A 20,623-nucleotide genomic window follows, 5' to 3' on the forward strand; every position below is an offset into this window, starting at 1 on the left:
GCTTGCGTGCGTTCACGCTCGGTCACGCCTTGTTCTCCAATCAGAGTAATTTGTCCCGCGACATAGGGTTCGCGACTCGTTCAAGCGGTGTTCGCGGATATTTTACTGACATTCACGACCTCGTGCTAGTCTATTTATTTTTATTTTATTTAATAATTATATTAATATAAAGAATTATAATGTCATCCAACATATTCTTTTTCCAACGTTTTAGAATAATTTCTTGTTTTGGACATCTTAATAATTATATTGCCACAGCAGACAAATTTATTGCAGTAGAAGCTTCCACGTCCAGTTCGCGTGTTGTGTGTGAGTTTCACGAAAGAATATGAACATCCCGTGATTGTGGTGGGCATGACTTGTGTCGTACCACGTCACTAATGTGGAGCCGCCATTAAATTAATGAAAGTACGAGGCGAAATAAGCTTTCAAATGATTTAAAATGTTGAAACAAAGTATGACAAACTGTCTAAATAAAGAGCAGGGAGATGACGACAATTGCTTGATAAAATTGGGCCCCTTTTTTATTATTCTAAATCGAACGAAGTTTTCTTTTGGTTACTTTAAAATAATGTATCTGTCAATGTGTTAATTTGGCGGGAAACTGTAATAGTGTGTATTAGATTGGTATATTTTGCGGTGTGGCAACATTTCACGGACGAATTGGCATCCAATTTGTGTTGCCAGTTATTCGCTATTGCTATTGACCTAAACTGAAATATATTTTAGTGTAGAATTCCACAGCAACAATTTTATTTATACATATGTTGTGATAGATCTATGGAGCCCTACGATAAGGCATAGACAGTAGAAATAAAATAACGAAACGTAGATTTAAATATTATGCAAGCTTGCTAACCTAAAAATGTTGACTAAATTACTTGCCAAAAATCGGTTCATTAACATGTGAGCTTGTTTTAGGGGGACAATCAAGTTTTCGTTGAGTCTTTCGAAAGGTCACAACTCGTTTTTTAAACAAAATGTTTTTTTGTTTTTTTTTTTCTCTTTTAAATAAAGAACTTTAGGTCTCTGATTCATATATAAAAGTCTTGTTCGAATTGAATAGAATATTACTCTTTTTTTTAAAAAGATTTCCATGACTTACATTAAAATGGCTTTGAAATTTTTTATTTTTTGTTTTATAATACACGAAGCCGTCGTTTATCCTAACAATGTTAATATAAATTTTCATACATACTTTAATAAGTACAAGGTTACTGTGACCTGTGTGTCGGATCTCTAAGCATCCCCTCCCCTTAACCCCACTACTGCAGTTCCGTCATGAGGTCGCGACATTTATTAGATAGTCTTTCGTTTGAGACAAGTTTCTCCGACTCAGATATTTCTTTGGTCAGTATTTCACAAGGCTCTAAACGGAGACGCATAGAATTACGTAACACGTATGGTTTCAATACTTGCATTGGGTTATTAAAAAAAATGTTATCAGACATTTTAGGTTATAATTTGAACGATCATATTAAACAACGCAAGATGAATTAAGTTTATTAATTAAGTTGGTGGCCATAACTGACAACAAATGGATAAACACATGCGGAAAGTAGAATTTTCTAACAGTAACAAACAAACAAAATCTCTGTGTTAGCAGAAATAACAATAAGATTTAAACAGGTGTTTTAATCTCAGAAACCCATGATAAGACGTCTTATTCTATCTTAAATAAAAAAGAAATAAATAAAGTATAATTAAATAGTAAAATTAAGAAATTATAACAAACGTATTTAAACATTTTTACCATTATAAGGCTGTGACCATAGACTATGTACTGTTGTCGAAATCTTATTTCTTATCTTACTAATATTATAAATGCGAATCTTTGCATGTATGGATGGATGGATGTTTGTCAAATCCAGAACAATTAAACGGATCTCGATGAAATTAAACATATATGTAGAACATAATCTAGAATACATAGGCTATTAATTAAGTTTTTTTATTAGTTACGCGCGGATCAAGTCGCGGGCGACAACTAGTATTTATATAAAACATAATATACCGCTCATTCTCTTTAAAGAAACAGAAATAATATGTATCTATACAAAAGTTATTTCAGGGTTACGTAGCATAAAAATATGAAAACATTAAGTAATAAAATTACATAAAAAAAGCTTATTCAATAAGTTGAATATTCAAGTAACAACACAATATAAATAACAACAAACTTTTATAAATCAGGTTAATGCATCGTCGTCAAATATAAAATTCTTGCAACGTGAAATAACCGTTTACACAATACGACACGACACGACACGTCACTTTGTTAAAACCAGCTGACTGTGGACTTCATAACTTGCGTGATCACCAATCTGGCCCAAGTCATAAGCGACTAACTCGGAATTAAATAAATCGAGTATCGCGTCGTTACATATGTTAAAATTTCAAGCTTATTGTGCTATTAGATCCCCCACGACTCCATCGGCGCGGAATAAATAAAAATAAAAGTAGCCTATATGTTCTTCCAAACAATGTTCTCGTCTGTGCCAAATTTCATCAAGATCCGTTGAGCCATTCCGGAGATCCATCTATCCATCCAAACTTTCGCATTTATAATATTAGTTAGATTCATTCGGTATCTCTTATAACTTGTACCGCGTAATAATAATTACGAAAATGGCATATCGCGCGATCATTAGGCAATGCACAAAAATTGCACACCACACAGTACACAGCGAGTTCGTTTGCAGCTCCCACTGGGTCACTGTGTCGACCTTTTTTTTTTTTTTTTTTTTTTTTTTTTTTTAACGTCAGGAAATGCATTTACGCACCCCTACGCCGGGCTGTGCAATGGCGTAGGGAGTGTGGGACTCGCCGGCCGCAGAAGGCGACCGGAATACCCACTAAAACCTGACTGCCCTCCGACGCATTATGGCGGGGCCACGGGAACGCGTGAGCTTACTTCCGTGACCCCGCCTGCGTTGTCGCCCACGGGGGGGGGGCTCTTCTCACATATTTGTGGGGTGAAGGGCGGCGGCGAATTGCCGCCTCCTTCGCCCCACTCTACGGCGTCGGAGCGGGGGCGCCAGAGGGTCTCTCTCGCGCTCCCGCTCCTGTGCCTCCTTCTGCGAAATCACTTCTTCGCAGAAGGAGGCAACGGCGTTCACTGTGTCGACCTGTTGAGTACACTGTACATGCTGTTTTAAAAGAAAGCACAATAGGGAAAGCTTTCCTCAATAACACAGGATCTCATATCTTACCATTATTATAAATGCGAAAGTTTGGATGGATGTTTATTGCTATGTAACTCCACAAAGACTGTACAAATGGGGATATTTGAAACTATGGTAGACTAGCTGTCGCCAGTGACTCCTTCCGCGCGGAATTAAAAAAACATAATAACTAGCATGTGTTCTTCAGACTATGATTTTCATCTATGTCAAATTTCATCGAGATCAGTTCAGCCGTTCCGGAGATACATTCAAACATTCGCCTTAAAAATATTAGTAAGATTGTCTGTAGTAGAGCAAAGACTACTAAATTTTTCTTGGACGACAGCTAGAATTAAAATCTTTGTATTCACTTTTAAATATTTCAGATCCAACGTAGTTAAAACATGTTAAATTTCTTTCACACTAGTTATGATTATTTTTCTTAAGGTACTTTGAATGTTATAACACGTGTAAACTTAATCTTAATTAATACGTTCTCGAAAAAATATAAATATCCTTGATACATCGAAAGTGAACCAAATACTTGTAAATAAGTAAATAATCTTACTTCCTGACACATTCAAAGCCTCTAAACAGTTTCTAAGCGTAGTTTCTTTTAGTAAATATATATTAAAACCGATTAAGTTACTGTCACTTCGCTATTTTGGCGAATTTAGGCAATAAACTGACTGACGCAACTATCGCACAGCCAAAACGTCTGGGTCTAGAGAATTAAAATATTTAGCATGAAGATAGAGGTTTCTGTAACTAGGTAAAAATTAAACTCTGTAAAAACGTGAGAAAGTGAATTCCCGGGAGAAAAAGACGGCACCGCGACTCGCTGCCCGTCAAGTTCCGTCTCGCGAATGGCGAAAAGTGGATTGTGAAGCTTCATTTGGCCACACCAAATGGAGATCCGTGATCTCTGCCTACCCCTCTGGGTTACAGGCGTGAGTTGTGTTAAAAACTCATCGCATCCTAACAATATTTATTATCCTAAATAAGAAGTTATTAATATAACTTCAACTTTACATTTGAAATGTTAATAATTAAAATTGCTTTTGCTATGTATCTTGAAATTTAATAAACAACGTTTCAAATGCATTTTTTCAACAGTTCTCAAAAAATTCGTGACTGTTGATAAGTTAACTTGAGCATATTAGAAATAGAAACAAGAAAAACAATTTATTGAATTGTCATTGCAACTAACAAGCTTTAAAAATGCTGTTTCTTGTACATTTATAATAAACAAAGAAGTATAATTTACACGTAAAAATGTATCATTAGATTTTTTATTGAATTAATTCTAGACATTGTAAAAACGATTTGTTGAAACAATATAATTACATTTAATAATTGTACGTAATATGACCTAAGGAATGCGATATAAAAAAAAAACATGTACAATGCGTTTGCAAACAAGATCTTGCAATCTGCTACATTGTTAGATCAGAGCTTTCAAATTGAGAATAGGCAGAGTGAGGAGAGCAATTTTTTAACAGTGTTAGTGGCCAGCAACATCTGTTGTACGAATGAGTTCGCTCACCCGATGCAACACGACCACACCGAAGACATGCGTCAAATAGAAATCCCGGGACTCTTACCAGTTGCACTTGAGGATGGTCACCAATGGGGTTTTAGAGACCAAATCTGACATAACACTGCCTTTCCCCTAGAAGGCAGGGTATTTTTTTGAAGAACTCTCCCTCGAACAAAAAAGGCGTCAAATGGAAGTAATACCGGAATCGTTTAATACGTGCCGAAGTACTAATTTTGATGCTCCTTCCCTTCCGACTCTTTTTTTAAGAGGAAAGAAAGGCGACGTGTAAAGATGATATTACAGACTTTTATTTATCGCGGTCCGGACAAACTTTTATCGCCTCTTTTTAAATTAATACGTCTACGCTCGCTACTAATTTCTGCTGTTCCTTTCATACCAAAGACTTAAAAATATTAAATGATCGATGATTTAACGTTCATTGCTTAATTCTGTCATTGCCACTGAGTTAATGCGCTCCTGACACGCGATCATTAACATAGACGAAATATCTGTAGCTTAAATCATTAATATTACAACAAAAAAGGAACATCACTACCTTGTAGATGTTTTATCGACATCAGCACATCCCTATAATCAGGCGTTTCTTTATGATTGCACGCATACATGACAGCGTAATAAATACGTGTCGAAATTGGATGGAATACTGTCCGAAAATGGTTGTATGGAATCTTGAAATATTTGTTGTCTGACATTGTAAAGCTTCTTTTAAGTCGCCGAAGCAGTTTTTTGATTGTATTATAATTTTGGCGACTTTACGACGATTTTTTTTTTCACAACTGAAATATCATACTTTGGTTTCAAATAATATTGAGGTAATCTACCTTCATAAAGCTTTTGATTTGTCCATTAAGAATTAACCGTATATAAAAACACCAGTAAAAGATTTTAAGTTTTATAATAAAAGGAATCAAGACATTGACATTTAACATTTAATAATAATAATGATAAGTCATATAAAAACAAAAACTCACAAACATTTTCCAAGGGCCTTGACCCTGTCCTAAATAATTCCCGCCCTTGACTTCAGCTGTGCACTGTATTGTGAAATATTTCAGATAAAAGTTATCTAAGGTTATTGACAGCAATATCAGCAGTGGAAGTCCGCTCCTGATATCAAATCAATATCTTGTTGTTAATAAAAAAAAAACAATTAACATAACACGGACTTTAAACCGAGGCGGTTTACATTTCCTTTGTAACTATCAAATGGAGTCAAAGTGTAATTTGCATTATTGTATCCGTTGATAGAAGTCTGATAGAAGTCTGATAGAAGATGGATAGATGATGGATCTTGACCGATTTTGAAGTTTTGATTCATTTTCTTATCGTATTCTTTCTAAAAATAAAATTACCTATGACATATATTGGCACCCCCACCGAATAACCCCGTAATAGAAAAAATCAAAATTTTCAGGAGAAGAAAAAAACCTTATTTCTTTAATAACTTCATCAATAATTATTGTACAAGAATCTTTTAGATACCAAAACAAAGCTAATTTTTATAGCTTCATTGTATTTATTTTTCATTCATATATTCCGGGCGTATTCTGTGTTATGAAGGAAAAATTATAATACCGGAAATAAAAAAAAATCTGTTTCAATAATGACTTTTTATCTCCGTAATTAACTTCAAAAAAAAAAATAAAAAAAATCCACAACGTGTAATAGGAACTTTAGATGTCGAATTCGACGGAAAAGCAAAACCCGGTAAGGGTGCATTACGGTATTATTCGTTGGGGGCGTCGATATTTAACCACCACAATTATACAAACATAAATTATCAAACAAAATAACACCAGAATCGATATATCCGCATTATCAATGAATGTTTCAACTCAACTTGTTATATGTAAGTTATTGTTACGTTAGCATTATCTAACTCAATGTGCCTCGAAGTAAAGCTTCACAAAAACAATAGCAGACAAGACTCTGATTGCATCCACTGGGACAATTCATATGATGGCGGCTCTGAATATCGCACGTGAGCAAAACAAAATAGGATAGATTTTTTTTTCAATTCTTCACGTACGAAGTCACGGAAAACAGCTAGTTAGAAACAAGAGAGGTGTGTCCTTGCCTTGAACATTATCTTTGCCAATCTCTCTATGTTTCGCAGTTTATTTATTTTAGTTTATAACTGACACACTCATAGTCGTAAATTAACAATTAAGCAATTCTAATAATCAGAACAAGCTTATACTTAAACTAAGTAAAACTGACCAAGTAACGGCTCTGAAGCAATAAGATACATTAAAAACGTAAAATATCTAAGTTAACAACTTAGAGTATATTTAATTAAATTTATAATGATAGTAGTTTGTCCGTGGAACAACTTAAGACCGGATGTTTGTAAATAAGGAGACAGGTTAAGGACCTAAGTATAATGCCTGGTTTACAGAATGCCAGTACAGTAGGTCAGTAGCGCTCATGATCAACGCTGGAATACAACTGGCATAATGGAAACAACCACTGGTGCCATTAAGCCTAAACAGTTTTTTAAAGCCAGTGGTACTGTCCTACTGTACTGGTATAATGTAAACTAGGCGTTATGTAATATTGGAGCTTGTTTTTACATATCTTAACGGTAACCTAAATAATCTGTTAAATATTTATATTGCTGGCAGAATAAACGCTGCATAAACAAATAATTTTTATAATTACAAAAAAACACAATTCATTTGTTATACTTTTAACTTTAATGGAAAATATATTTTAAGGTATTAATTTTAATATCAATAATATTTTATTATTATATAATTAAATATCAATTAATTGGTAATATCGTGAGTTAATTCAAATCAATTCATTTTTAAGAGTTAATTATTATGAGGCCAATAACTGGATATACAACCCGAGAAGCGATGCAACTAATTTAAGTTATTTTATCAAGAAATATATTTATAACATATTTATTATATTTAATCATAATTAATCAAGAAATAGACTCATTTGGTTATAAGCCAAGCTATAAAACAAGAGTCAATATGTACAATGTAAACTGCTCCATTTGTACTGAGGAATCAATAGGGTAAACTAAACATGTATTGGCCTGTTACCAGGAAACATATCTTGTATAATTCACATGTAAGAAATGCATTTCGTAAAGCGTAAAGCGAGCGCTTGATGATTACATATGATGTTATTAATTTTATTACAGTAATTAAGTTATAGCGGTCGGAGTGAGAGTGGTGATGTAACAAGTTTCATCACCCGCTGGCCATCTCGCTAACTGTGTCACCCGGTTATGCTCGCACGGACTTTGATACTAAACTTGTTTATTATGTATATTTATTTAATATTCAACGAATATAACTGTGACCTAGAAAATGTTTTCAGTTCATTATCACTATGATCAACTAAACTATGATCCGAGTGCCGAAATATATATGTATTTTAAAGATATGATACAACCAGCAACATGAGGGATATAGAAGAGCTACATGCTTGAATGTCTTCCTAACACACAGATAAAAAAGAAAACAACAACCTAAGATAACAATATATTTATCTGCAAGTGTAACCCCCGTGAAGACGATAATAAAGGTCTACTGAAATCTTTTTAACCTTCTGTATTGTCTATTCAAACAAAATTTTAAGCTAACATTTTCTTGTCTATGAAATAAATTTAGTACAGGTGTATAGAGCGTGTCGGCATTGCGTATGCCGACACGCAGGCAAACCGGTCGGAATCACTTACACCGGACTGGGTTAGTAGTTATGATATTCACACAAGGGTAGAACATTGTAACAGAGCAGTATACAGTTCAGTACTACTGTTTTTATAAGAGAAGGGGGGCAAACGAGCAGCGGGAACACCGAGGTGTTCATCGACGCCTATGGACATCTGCAATACCAGAGGAATCGCAGATGCGTTGCCGGCCTTTGAGAAGGTGATACGCTCGCTTCTTGAAGGACCCTAAGTCGTAGCGGTTTGGAAATACCGCCGAGGACAGACCATTCAACAACGCGGCGGTACGCGGTAGAAAGCTACGCGAAAACAGCAAGGTTGTGGATTGCCAGCCATCGAGATGGTGTGGATGGAACTTGGCGGTCTGTCGTGTCGTCCGATGACGGAACTCGGCGGCAGGAATTGTTCCAAACAACTCTTCTGAGCACCCCCCGTGGTAAATACGGCAGAAAATGCAGAGGGAACTAACGTCCCTCCGCAACGTACGTGTTGACTTAACGCTCATGTCGACCGAACCCTTATCAATGGGCTTTGTTATTAACATCATAAACCACATTGATAAACGAAAAGTCAAACATGCATGTAACTGACATTTTCTAGCGATTTCACTATTCGAATATCCTCACGGGCTCTATTCTATAACCGCGCGTGTGCGTTAAAACAATAGAAATACTGCAATTCCAACTGCTCTGCCTTACTGCTCTACCCTCGTGTGATACTGGTATTACACCGGACTGGGTTAATACATTGAATTTGGTCAGTGTACCGAGTGCGATTGTTACAATCACATACCTGTTACTCTATTGTACTTATCTTTCCGCGTTTGGCAATGCAGTGCCCTTAATGTAATGGCCTTAGGCATCTAACACTTTGCTTATAGTGTAAATAAAAAGAAATAGAAAATAATAAATAAACTAGCGGTCACCCCCGACTTCGAAGGCGTAGAATTAAAAAAAAGAGGCAATGCGGACAGACATACAGATAGACAAAAATTTTCGATTTTACCATACGACTTAAAAAAAAATCAGAAGAATATCGGTTATAACGACTGGATGTTGCATGTCTCTAGTTGTTATAACTGGTTTGAAGTAACGTACAAATAAATTTACTGGAATATAAAATTTATACACATTCAATTTACGATACATTTGCCCATTTTTCTTTAACTCCTCTGTTGTATTTTTAAACAAATAGCATGCCACGGGTCATGACACACTCACCTCTATAATGACTCAGGGACCCTTAGACAGTTGGATTCCACAGACGAGGAAGAGACAGCTCAGTGACAAAGAAATGACAACAATTGAAAAAAATTAGTCACATCTGGCGGCCGGCCAAAGTCGGAAGGACGCGGGACAATGGGCCTGGGAAAAAGGGGGGGAACATGTAAGCTACGGACTTTGCGAAATATTTCAAATAACCTTCCATCAACTAATCAACGCACCGACAAATTTACACAAGGGACGCAACGGACGCATTCGAAAACAATTTAGCAATTTGTCACGATTATAGCAAAACTCTAAGAGGTGTATCTGAATATAAGGTTTCTTTGAAATGTAAAAATTAATACAGATTGGTAAATGATTTCAATAATCTACTGATGTATTAGTACTACTAATATTATATTAAACAAATAATATATATACTAGAGTTAACTTTAGTCGTAGATGAACACAAAAAACATTTAATATACAGAAATACAAAGACTCCGTTCTATCAGATAATGACAGCAAAAAATGTGACTAATGCTTTGGTACATTTATACCATATTAAGGATGAGGCAATTTACTTTTTGATGTTTTAAACCAAAACCACAATTAATCAAACTCCTTATACTACAGCCACAATGGAACTGACAGTTGTTTAATTAAATGTACTTGTATAATTAGCACAAGTCTATAGTTTACGTGTACAGTCAGCTGATGCAGTAGTAGCATTGACCTTAATGCGAAAGCGTCGGCCGCCGCTTTGATGTATAGTTAATGTATACTTTAACTACTGTAATCATATACTCTGTGTCTGTATCTACAGTCTTTGTTCTTTTAATACTTTACGATCTAGTCTAGTATGTATAAGTTAGGGAATTCATACGATGTTAGTTTTATTTCTTTGGACAGATGAAGTCGTGGGTTTGAATACGATATTCGACTACCGACCCAAATCCTTTGAATAATTAAGTATTAGAGATAACTTACAATATATTGTTTTTTTTTTCTTTATTTTTGGAACGAAGTTCCTTATCGCGCGTTTTGAAAGGGGGCTAGACGGAAAAAATTCTTACGAAAAGTTGTCACGACACTTTTTGCTATAGTAACCATGGCAACGACGTGACAATATATAACGAAAATTCATAGAAATAAAATGTACTTCTTGTGAAGACTTAAGTTTTTTTATTCATAGAATAAACATTGGTTCCTTCACTAATTAATCGAAAGGAACTTCGTTCCATCCGGGTGTCCCTTGACACCTCTCAAGTTTTTTTTATTTATTATTACTATTATTTTTTATAAAGGTGCCAGCTGAAAACCAGTGCAGGGGCGGTTTAGTCTGTCCCTGCTTCGCTGAGGTGGCTCCCTTTTGCCACACTTTGTGCCTTGTATGTGTGTGTTTTTTATTTTTTGAGTGGAATTAAACTTTTTTCTTTCTTTCTTTCTTATACATGTTTCTGTAGTACTCTTTGAATTAGAACAAACTAATTTAATTTAAATAGGTTATAATTTAAAACATTATAGAAACTTCAAAGATTAAGGAACTTCTCAAAAAAGTAGCGTAAATATAACCAAAAAAATAATAATAACTAAAGTGGATGATTTCCGTTAATAATAAACTGACACTTTCTAGAAGAAAGTTAATAAGATATTTACTGGAAAGCGGTCGGAAAGTGATATTTATTTGTTGATTGTTGCATGCTTCAAATTGGTCTTACTGTCTGAAGGAAAGGTACATTGTCAAGTAAGTATTTGACATGTGTAGCCGTAGACTTCCATTTGCAATGATTCTTGTATTAATACATATTGATATCACAACAATATGAGGCGGGCTTCTGTGGTCCTAGCACGAATAATTTGCGACAATCGCTTTCGTATCGTCATTTTCAATTATGTCAAAATTATTACGACATTTTTATCACAAATATTCGTGCTAGGACCACTGTTGTAATCTTACTTATATTATAAATGCGAATATTTAGAAGGATGGATGTATGTTTGAAGTTATCTGCGGAACGGTTAAACGGATCTAGATGAAATTTGGCACAGATGTAGAACATAGTCTGGAAAAACACATAGGTTACTTATTACGTGTTTTTACACGCAGATGGAGTCACGGGCGACAGCTAATTGTCTTATATAGTTTTAATATAGTAGAAGTACCTACATATGTATGGAAATTGGTACAACATAGTGGCAACTTATGTATGTATTATGTATTTATTTATTAATTAAATCATTGCGTGGTATTTCTAAATGTTTACAAGCGAATTCTAAATAATTCCATTCGGGAAAAACCAAAGTTGACCAAGAATTCTGCAAGCGATAATTAAAATATTTAATATAATATTGTGAAGGTTCTATGACTAACTGCAATACTCAGAGACGATAAATGAACTCATTGTATCCTTCGTTTCGATTGAAAGACTGAATTAAGTAACCAGAGACAAGTCTTTCCATTCATGGCGGCCATTACAATATTGGACTTTTTTTTAGTAATTTTGTGAATATTGTGAAATAAAGTGAAGTGCTAAGAAAAAAAAATTGTAGTATTTCTATGGTTTACAGTCTTGATTGGAAGATCCTTAGTTACCAATAAATACTTCAGAGTGCGACAGTATTAAATAAAGCGGCTTATTTCTCAACTCGCTGTCGCCTGCGACTCCGTCTGCGTGGTATTAAAAAACGTAATAAGTGGCCTATGTGTTTTTCCAGACTATGTTCTACATCTGTGTTAAATTTCATTAAGATTGAGCCATTTTGGAGATACCTTCAAACAAACATCCATCCATCTAAACTATCGCGTTTATAATATTAGTAAGATTACTAAGAAGCATTTCCTTATGATCTCTTCCTGTAAATAACACTTGTTATTTTGTAAACTAAATGTAAATGATTCTACTGATCTTTGAATAGTCCGTTGAGTTTATAGCATACTAGCTGTCGCCCGCGACTCCGTCCGCGCGCAGTTAAAAAAAAATGGGGGGGGAGGGTTATGAAAAATAGATGTTGGCCGATTCTCAGACCTACTGAATATGCTCACAAAATTTCATGAGAATCGGTCAAGCCGTTTCGGAGGAGTACGGGAACGAAAACTGTGACACGAGAATTTTATATATAAGATTTAGTATTGTAATGAAATAAGCTTAGACTATACTAACACTATGAGAAGGAAAGATTTGATTTTATTCGCACTGAATAGGCTTTATAACTACTAAAACCGATTTTAAAAAAACACCGCTACGGTAATATAAGCTATTAATAGATTTGTTTTAATTCCGTGTGAACGAAGTCACTGGCAACTGTTAGTTATAAAGAGGAAGGACAAATAACCACAAAAATTAATAGACCCATTTCAAAGGTGATTTTGTCATTAGAGAGCAATATTATCACTGAGTAACATCATCATCATCAGCTCATTATACATCCCCACTGAGGGGCTCGGAGCCTACCCCAAGTTAGGGGTAACTAGGACATAGTCAACCTCGCTGGCGAAGTGCGGGTTGACTTCACACATATTAAATTTCTTCTCAGATATGTGCAGCATCACGATGTTTTCCTTCACCGTAAGAACATCGGATAAATGTACATATGTAAATCGAAAAACACATTGGTACATAGCGGGATTCGAACCCAGGACCTGCAGATTGCAAGTCAAGTGTTTAATCCCTGAGCCAGCAACGCTCTATTGAGTAACATAGAGCAAGATTATTACTAGATTTTTTTTTAATACCGCGCTGACTAAGTTGATGGCCAATATATAAAATTAACGTATGTTAGTTACCATAGTCTTCCGAAACTGCTTGTGCAATTTTTATGTTTTATATGCTTATTTAATAGGTCTGACAATCGACTACTATCTACTTTTAATACCTCTATTTAGTTTCTTTATTAACGCGCAGACGAAATCGCGGTCTACAGCTACATTCATAAATATATTTGAAGATGGAAAAATACAAATTAACATAAGTAAACATAACATTTTAGTATAACGGAAATAAACTAGAAATAAGATTATGAAGGTGAAATAATCCGCATGCAAAACATAATTATATTTCCTAGTTTTTATCCATATAAAGACAACATTATAGCATTTGACTAAGGTCAGCACAACTAAGTTCTATTAAATAATTATCATATCATCTATCCTTGGAGAAATCCGTATAGTCTAGACTGTCATCTCAATTACGTAAGACTGCTATAGGCGAACCTTGTAACTTCGTCCGCGTGGAATAAAAAATAATTAAGTTTTTTTTTCTATATCATAAGGTGGCAAATGGCCACCTGGATTCGCCGCAATAGCGAGGCGACCGTTGCCCATAGACATCCGCAAATGCAGATGCGTTGCCTACCTTTAATCATCGGAGAAGGGGACGCACAGAAAGAGGGTTACCAGTCTATGCACTATTCCATATTGTTACCTATCTCTATTCCAAATTAAATCCGTTCAGCCGTCACACACATTTATTAAATTCCTCCATCATTCTGTCTCACACATTATCTGGGAAACAACTGAGATAATGATATGTTTCGGCAATAGAAATCCAAGTCTATGTTTTACTAGCTGTCACCCGCGACTACGTCCGCGCGGAATAAAAAAAAACTTAATAAGTAGCCTATGTGTTCTTCTAGACTACGTTCTACATCTGCCCCAAATTTTATCAAGATCCGTTAAGCCGTTCCGGAGAGACCTTCAAACAAACATCCATCGAAATATTTATTTATATTAGTAAGCATTTATTATATTAGTAAGATTATTAATGTGGGCGGTCGTTTTTAATTATATAATTTAATAAGAATAATAGAAAAGGTCAACCATAAAGGTTGGAAATCTCTTCCCGCGCACCGGCAGTTAACAAGCATTTGCATTTCCTGACTTTAAGTGTTTTTCTGATAATTTTATGCTATTTAACAAGGTCTAATTGATATAAACTAAGCCTATTCACAATATACGGTTTGCCTTTTACGGGAAATCATTAAATAAATATTTAAATACATTACATGAACCCTCAAGAATGGTTTTGTATCTTTGATTATTATGTTTAAATCTACTAAATAAAAAGGTTTTAAAAATGTCGAACTTATTTATTTATTATTTACTAGGAAAAAAAACTTAGTAGCCTATGTTTTCTTCCAGGCTATGTTCTACATCTATGCCAAATTTCAGCGAGATTCATGCAACCGTTCTTGAGATACCTTCAAACACACATTCATTTATCTATCCATCCATTCATCCAAACTCGCATTCGCGTTCGCATTTTTTTATAAGGGAAGGGGGCAAATGAGCAGCGGAAACACCAAGGTGTTCATCGACGCCCATAGACATCAGCAGTACCAAATGAATCGCAGATGCGTTGCCGGCCTTTGAGATGGTGATTTATAATATTAGTAAGATTGGATTTTTTCAAAAATAATTGGTAGCTACAATATGTATCTTATCATATTTTAATTAAAAGAAATAAAAAAAACACTCTTTTTATTTTAATTTCGAATGATTAGTAAACATTATGTTAACGACAAAGTTGTTCGATAAACAAGTTTACTTAGAAGCCATTCATGTATTAAATATTCAATAAATTAAATCATTATTCCATAAAAAGCATACGACTCTGAAATATCTGTTTTTTGTCAAACATTCTCATGTTTATATAATTCACTTATGTAGTAAAATTGTTATAGCAGTGTTCCCAAAGTGGGCGATAACGCCCCCTTGGGGGCGTTTGAAACCTAGGAAGGGGCAATAAGGGGCCCAAAAAATGGGGAGCATTGAAATTAATTAAAGTAATGAAATTGTGGTTTTTAAGTTTTAGGGCTGAATAAAAATTAGGGGGCTCTGAAATATAATTGATTTTCAAAGGGGGCGGTGAAAGAAATAAGTTTGAGAATCACTGCCGTATAGAGTCTACGAAATTATGTTTAAAGCCATTTACAAACGTCAGTTTTAACTGAACATTCAGACTGTTCAGTAAACGCTGAAGGTTTGTAGCCGGCTTTAAATGTAGCAATGCAAATGGAGTTTTTTATAGCTGTAGACACTTATTCGAAGTATTTGGTTTCCGACGAACGGACGCGGCGTTTGGAAATTAAGGAAATTGCTTATTACGCATAAATACAGTAAGACATAAGTCATAAGAGATAGCGTATTTATTAAATTGAATAAGTAGGTCATAGTTGCATTTTTAAATGTTGAGTGCTGATTGCGTAATTTTCTATGAAAGGGCAATGTTTGCATTTTTTTAATTTATTAAACGTTTGCATTTTGTGTCTATGATTCAGTTGGTAACAAAATATATGAGATATTAAATATATCTGATGCTATATCTCGTTGTAGAAGAACGTAAAAAAATGTAAATTTAAAATATTTTACAGTAAAACTCGTAGACTCTATAATATTCCATTGGCTATCCATAATATGTAATTTTTAGCCGACTTCAAAAAGAAGGAGGTTATCAATTCGACTGTATTTTTTTTTTTTTTTATGTGTGTTACCGCGAAACTCGGCCCCTGGTGGTCCGATTTTGATAAAAATTATTTTAATCGAAAGGAAGTGCTTGCAGGTGGGTCCCATTTTTTTGTTTTTTTTTTTAAATAACTAGAAGACTAGTAGATTTTGAATATAGCTTCAAAATTTGTTGCGGAAATTAGGGACATTTTTGCTTTCAGCGCTTACGTAGGCTAAACTATAGGACCTACATAAAAATGATGTATGGCGAATTGTAGCTCTTTAAATGTGCTAAATAAAAGTCCGCGATAGCATATATCTATCTTTTATAGTTTTCTCACAATAACCATTTTTTTCTTTAGAAACATTAATTAAATTCATGCCCTATTTCCGACGCTATTATTCAAGTTCAATATTAACCCTTATGTAAATGAATATGTTCATTATCAAGAGAATTTAATGTAGATTATATTTGCAATTGAAACTATATCATTTTGTCTAATAGTTTAGGAGATATCGTAAGAATAAAATTACGCGGAAACGAAAAATGCTACATCGCGTTACAATGAATAGCACAAATTTGCTTTCTGGGCTTACGTAGGTCAAACTATATGACCTACATTAAAATGATGTATCGAGTAATTATAGATCCTTAAATTTGCTAAATAAAAGTCTCAGGTGGCATATATCTATCATCTATGGATGTCTCACAAAAACCATGTTATAATGAACAAACTTCGATTAAATTGCACACGAAAAACAGCGTCGTAAGCTTACGGCGCTATTATATTATATTCGATATGAATCCTTATCCAAATAAATGTGTTTGATGGCTAGAGTATTAAATGCAGATTACATTAGCCTTTAAACTATGTAATTCTGATCAATAGTTTGGAAGATATTAAATTATTAAAAACTACGCGCATTCGAAAAATGCTACTGCGGCGCGCGGCTGGACAAAATTAAAGGCACGCTACGATGTATTAGTTCGTTAATTTTCAATTTGTATACCGATTTTGATAATTATTTCATTGTTTAAAGGATAAGTGGTTATCTGGTGTATTCTAAATTAGTTTTTGAATTGAAGTACACACATATTAAATAGGAAAGTCCTTTTCTTTATTTGTCTTATTTATGTCCTTATACGTATTAAGGAAATTTGTAATTAAACTTCAAATTCACTAAAAATTGAGAAATAAAACAAACATTTTAAGAAAAAAAAATAGCCGACTTCAAAACAAAAAAAACTATCTCAAACAAAATGCGCTCAAAAGTAACTTAAAAAAAACAATCTCAAACAAAATACACTAAAAAGAAACAAAATAATGTCATGAAAACTTCTTTCTTTCTTTCTTCTCTCTTTCAAAAACCCTCTAAACTCTAAAGAAAGTTCTCTTCTTTCTTGTAACATGTCTATATTGTATAATTATTGTTATTTTGGAGTCGGTTTCGGCCTAAGTAGGGACATAAACGTAAGTATGTCTAATACATCTCAAATATAAAATGTCACCTATTTACTTCGGCCGACACCGACTGCGAAATAACAATAATTATACAATATAGACATATTACAAGAAAGAAGAGAACTTTCTTTAGAGTTTAGAGGGTTTTTGAAAGAGAGAAGAAAGAAAGAAAGAAGTTTTCATGACATTATTTTGTTTCTTTTTAGTGTATTTTGTTTGAGATTGTTTTTTTTATATTTCAACATCTCACAATTTCCACAAAATTAAATTTCCGGAGAAAATGTGAAATTTTATATAATATATATTATTGTATATTAATAGGTGGCAAACGAGTATGCGTCATGAATTCGCCAATGTAACGATGCAACCGTTGCCCATAGACATCCGAAAGTTCAGATGCGTTGCCTACCTTTAATCAACGGAGGAGGGGACGTACAGAAAGAGAATATTTCCCATTCCTAAGTGTCTAGTCCTCTGTCAAATCCACTACCCCTACCCATCCTTTCCTTATAAGAAAATGAAGGGAAGGGAAAGATGACTGAAACTAAGCGTCTGTCTTCTGTGGCCGTGGTATTTCACCTGTCGATCCGACCCATTCGTGCACCTAACAAAAATTCTTGTTGCGAGTTTTACTACTGTAATATCATTACTCTAATATCCGCAATGTATGGGATTTCGTGCACTAGTATATTTGGAATGCATTGTATAAAATTGAGTTAGTAAATACAGATGAAGCAAAAAAAGTGTGTGCCATGGTAGTAACTGTGGATGTTCATATCATCATGACTTATTATTATTTTATACTTTATTTATTTATTTTATTAACTCTTATTTCTATTATAAATTATACAATGACATGACTAAAAACTAATTTACATAGCAAGGGCGGTACTTTATGTATTTAATAATTGTGTTATATCGCTAACGCTTACTATTTGCGTCAAAAATATCTACAAATGCGTATAATTTTTTGTCATACATCACGCAATATACGACTTTAATAAGATACGTACGTAGGGGTCTATTTAGCATGCACGTATTCCCGAACTATGCACCAAGGTCATCATTTCCATCTGTAATTTTTTTTTAATAAAAGACTAGACACCTTTCAATAAAACATCTTCCTGAAGATTCTTTATTAACTGGATAATAATAAATATAAAATGTCTTTAAGACTTAATACGAAGTTTTTTCCAATAAATTAACTTTAATATCCACATATCAAAAGCCTTTATAGTCATTCCATTATGGTGACCACATTTGAAGGCTCAATTAAGCTCAGTCAATCCTGTACATAATACAGTCAAAGAATTTAATTCGCTTCCCACTTCGAATCGATTATCATACAGCAAAGTGTGATCGTAAATCCACGGACACTAAAGTCATCGCAACATACGTGCTAAATTGTAGTACAATTTTTCTACCTTATTGCATTGTAAAAGACAAATGTTTATCATCTCCCTAGCCTTGTCTTTTCCACTAGGGTCAGTGCACCAGGTTTCCGACCTCCAAATCAATCTGTTTGGCGTAATCTCTATTGTCACCCCCTTCTTGATCATGTCACTTTTCACGCAATCTATCCATGTTTTCCTAGTTCTACCTCTACTGGTATACCCCTCCACACTCATACTTAACGTTCTTGCCACTTGCGATTCTACCCTCACCACGCTAACCTTTTACTTCTCAATTTTTCTACTACATGTAAATATCATACTAAATATTATTAATAATAGTCAAAATGGATATGAAATAAAAGTCCTCGACTGTATAAGTATTTGTAGGTATATTTATTACATTGTGATCATCTGTAATTGATCATTGTCATTTTGAAAAGGTTTTTTTTTTACATTCTTCGAGTGTTTCACAATCGTCGTGGTCTTTCTGGCTATATCTGCTCTATGTGATGTACAACAGCTTTTCCTCCATATCATTCGTCATCTAATCGTAACTCCCTTCTGACTCAACTTTCATGCAATCTGTCTACTTTCAATATTAAGAGCAAAGTTTGGTTGGGTTAAGTTTTTTTTAATAACTATTTTTTAATAATCTTAGTTAACTAGCTGTGCCGGCGACTTCATCTGCTTGAAATACTGTCTTTGGGATAGCATTTTTAATGGCTAATTACTTTACTTAATTATAACAAAACATTCACTTAAACTTCATATATTCCTATACAAACTTTCATCCCTTATTCCATATTGCTATTTAGCACTCTTGAGGATAAATCATTTACGAAATTTAAATGTCATGTTTATTTATTTCAAATTAACAGCCTATAAAATAAATTCCAAGATTCTAACTGTAAATATATACTTCCATACAAACGTCCACCCCCACTTTTGACCCCTTACAAACCTTTTTTCACGTTAAAAAGTAGCCTATATCCTTTCTCAAGCGTTAACCTATCAGTGTACCAAATTTCATTTAAATCGGTTCAGTAGTTTTGGCGTGAAAGCGTCACAAACAGACAGAATTTTATTTAGCATTTTTAATATTAAGTAAGGATTATTTATCGTAATTATTCCACTCGTATGATACGATTAGATTATAAATAAATATTATTTAAAGTATTTATGTACGTGTTTAAATAGAATTATTTCAAATTAAGGTCATGTTTATTGCAGTCTTCAAAGTAAGCAATTAGACGTCGCCACAAGAAAATACGAGCACATTTATACACTTTAATAATACTATATACATATAAAGTTTATTGTCGCGTTGACGTAAATGGTGTTTTATGACGATGTATGGTAAAATATTCAATTCCAAGTAATTTAAACCTTTTTTCCCAAAGCAAAAGATGGTAATGATTTTAGTCCGCTCCATTGTAGCACGACTTGACTGATTTTGAAGTAAGGTCTCGGTTTGACTTTGTTTTTTGTTTATAAATTAACTATTACATGTGTTCGTCGTAAAAGCATACATAAGTTCTTACTGTAGAACTATATTGCCATCTCTTTTTGTTTCTTTGATAAAAGAGACAACAATATGTTTCAGATGACCTCTCCTCCTTCCCGCCGTTTTTGACAAGGATTTTTTTCTATTCGTTCTTTTATTTACTCAATGTAGGCAACATATCGGCACAATCTTTCAACTT

General features: G+C 34.0%; 1 protein-coding gene across 1 annotated transcript in view; it reads left to right on the forward strand.

Annotated features, from left to right (window-relative positions):
- LOC106708357 (scavenger receptor class B member 1) overlaps positions 1-20,623 on the forward strand; it is a 66,289-nt gene that overhangs the window by 24,948 nt on the left and 20,718 nt on the right. The gene's annotated exons all lie outside the window — the stretch shown is intronic.

The sequence above is a fragment of the Papilio machaon genome, chromosome 19, assembly GCF_912999745.1.
Source record: "Papilio machaon chromosome 19, ilPapMach1.1, whole genome shotgun sequence".
In the NCBI taxonomy this organism is placed as follows: Eukaryota; Metazoa; Arthropoda; class Insecta; order Lepidoptera; family Papilionidae; genus Papilio; species Papilio machaon.